Genomic DNA, 2,979 nt, shown 5'->3' on the forward strand with positions numbered 1-2,979 from the left:
GCAGAGCACAGGCTCCGGACGCGCAGGCTCAGTGGCCATGGCTCACGGGCCCAGCCGCTCCGCGACATGTGGGATCTTCCTGGACTGGGGCACGAACCCGTGTCCCCTGTATCCGCAGGCGGACTCTCAACCACTGCGCCATCAGGGAAGCCCTCAAACATCTTAAAATTAAATTTTAGGAACAAAACTTTAACATTCAAACAATAGTATAGCTTATAGGGAACACCCAGAAAGTTAATTTGCCTTATCCAAAATACTGATAAATATGATGAATAAAATGTGTCTCACCAGCATTTCTGTTCTGGCCAACATCTTAGTTAACGACCATGGCTCCATACGTGAGAAGAGATTGCTAAATAAACAACAGACTTAACCTATAATTCAGAGAAGATAATCAGAGATATATGTGAATAAAATTAAACTGTTTTATAGAGATGAAGGTAAAAGCTTGTGCATGAGAATAAAATTAGCCTCTGGAAGATGAAAATTCGATTTTTCATGTTTTATCCAGGGTGTCTCCTGAGGTCAGTACACCTCCAGCCCTACCTCTCACATTGTTTTTTAAAACAGCTTTATTGACTTACACAATGTTATATGTCAACTATATCTCAAAAAAAGGGAGGGGGGAATTCACATACCATACATGTAAGATGTATAATTCAATAGATTTTAATATATTCAGAGTTGTGCATTCATATAAATGGAATCATACAATAAGTGATCTTTTGTGACTGGCCTCTTAATAATGTCTCCATGGTTCATCCAGGTGTAGCATGTATCAGTGCTTCATTCCTTTTTGTTTGCTAAATAATATTTTATTATATGGGTATACCATGTTTTACTTATCCATTAATCAGTTGATGGGCATTTGAATTGTCCACTCTTTGGCTACTATGAACAATGCTGTTTAACCTGTTGGGCAACTGACAGTCTGTTTTCCAAAGTGGCTGCACAACTCTATAGTCTCACCACCAATGTATCAGAGTTCCAACCTCTCCACATCTTCACCACCATTTGCAATTCTCTCCCTTTTTAATTATAGCCATTCTAGTGGGTGTGAATAGTATCTCTTGCTGGTTTTGATTTGCATTTCCCTGATGACTGATTAATGGTGTTGAACATCTTTTTATATGCTGACAATCTGTTGTAGTAATTTTTGCTTCTTACAAAAACTGCTGACACATCTAGAAGTATTTTCAAAATACAAGGCCTGTTTTTCAGTGCTAAGGCAATTGCTCTGATGCACTTTTCTTGGCTCACTCTGATACGTCTCGCTCCATGTTCTGCTGTTTTGCTCAAGGGCTCTACATACAAACAGTTTCACTTGGCTTTGACTTGCCCATTGTCGAGCCTAAGCTCAACTAAACACATGGAGACTTTGAAAACCTTTCAGAATAATGCTGTAGTTAAGATCTGGCTAAAGCAAGTATTTTTTCTAACTCTTTGAGCTGCGTATTGCCTTGAGTAATCATCATCTGGATTGTATCCTCTTCAGTGGCACTTTAGTTTCTTTTGAATTCTTCCCTTGCCCAGTCCTTCAGGTATTTGTGATCACAATCATTTGGAACTTGCCAAATTGTCTGCAAAATCCTTCTGTGGAGGAGGAGAACTTGTTGCTTTCTCATGAACTGCTTTAGTGTTACTTTTACTGTGGGTAAGCAGGAAGTGGCGATGTCCTCCAGACAGCGAGGTTCGCCCAAGCTCATTTTTTTCTTTTCTTTTTTTAATTTATTTTTGGCTGCGTTGGGTCTTCATTGCTGCACACAGCATTTCTCTAGTTCAGGCGAGTGGGGGCTACTCTTCGTTGTGGTGTACGGGCTTCTCATTGTAGTGGCTTCTCTTGTTGCAGAGCATGGGCTCTAGGCACATGGGCTTCAGTAGTTGCAGCATGTGGGCTCAGTAGTTGTGGCACACGGGCTTAGTTGCTCTGCGACATGTGGGATCTTCCCAGACCAGGGCTCGAACCCGTGTCACCTGCATTGACAGGCGGATTCTTAACCACTGCACCACCAGGGAAGTCCCAAGCTCATTTCTTTTTAATGCTGCATGATATTCCATTGTCTGGATGTACCAAGTTTATTTGTCCATTCATCTACTGAAGGACAACTTGGTTCCTTCCAAGTTTTGGCAATTGTGAATAAAGCTGCTATAAACATCCATGTTCAGGCTTCTGTGTGGACATAATATTTCAGCTCCTTTGGGTAAACACCAAGGAGCATGATTTCAGGATAATATGGTAAGAGTATATTTAGTTTTGTAAGAAATTGCCAACTGTTTCCTGAAGTAGCTGTACCATTTTCATTCCCCTCAGCAATGGACGAGAATTCCTGTTGTTCCACATCCTTGCCAGCATTTAATTTTGTCAGTGTTTTGGATTTTGGCCATTCTAATAGGTGTGCAGTATTAAAACAATTCACTTTTAATTTGTATTTCCCTGATGATCTATGATGTGGAGTATATTTTCATATGTTTATTTGCCATCTGTGTATCTTTTCTGTTGAGGTGTCTTTTGAGGACTTAGGTCCCTTTTTTAATCAAGTTGTTTGTTTTCTTATTATTGAGTTTTAAGAATTCTTTGTATATTTTGGATAATAGTCCTTTATCACATGTGTCTTTTGCAAATATTTTCTCCCAATCCATGGCTTGTCTTCTCATTCTCTTGACATTATCTTTCACAGAGCATAAGTTTCTAATTTTAATGAAATTCAACTTATTATTTCTTTCAAGAATCATGCTTTTTGTGTTGTATCTAAAAAGTCATTACCATACCCAAAGTCATCTGAGTTTTCGCCTATATTTTCTTCTAGGAGTTTTAAAGTTTTGTGTTTTAACATTTAGGTCTATGACCCATTTTGAGTTAATTTTTGTGAAGGGTATGAGTTCTGTGTCTAGCTTTTTTTTTTTTTTTTTTTTGCATATGGATGTCCAGTTGTTCCAGAACAATTTGTTGAAAATACTATTATTGCTCCATTTTATTAA

The 2,979-nt window shown here is 38.6% G+C and overlaps 1 pseudogene; it reads right to left on the reverse strand.

Annotated features, from left to right (window-relative positions):
- Nucleotides 1-1,406: 1,406 nt before the first annotated feature.
- LOC115860294 (LYR motif-containing protein 2 pseudogene) lies at nt 1,407-1,706 on the reverse strand (annotated as a pseudogene).
- Between the last annotated feature and the right edge of the window lie 1,273 nt (nt 1,707-2,979).

Source organism: Globicephala melas, chromosome 3, assembly GCF_963455315.2.
Source record: "Globicephala melas chromosome 3, mGloMel1.2, whole genome shotgun sequence".
Classification (NCBI taxonomy): Eukaryota; Metazoa; Chordata; class Mammalia; order Artiodactyla; family Delphinidae; genus Globicephala; species Globicephala melas.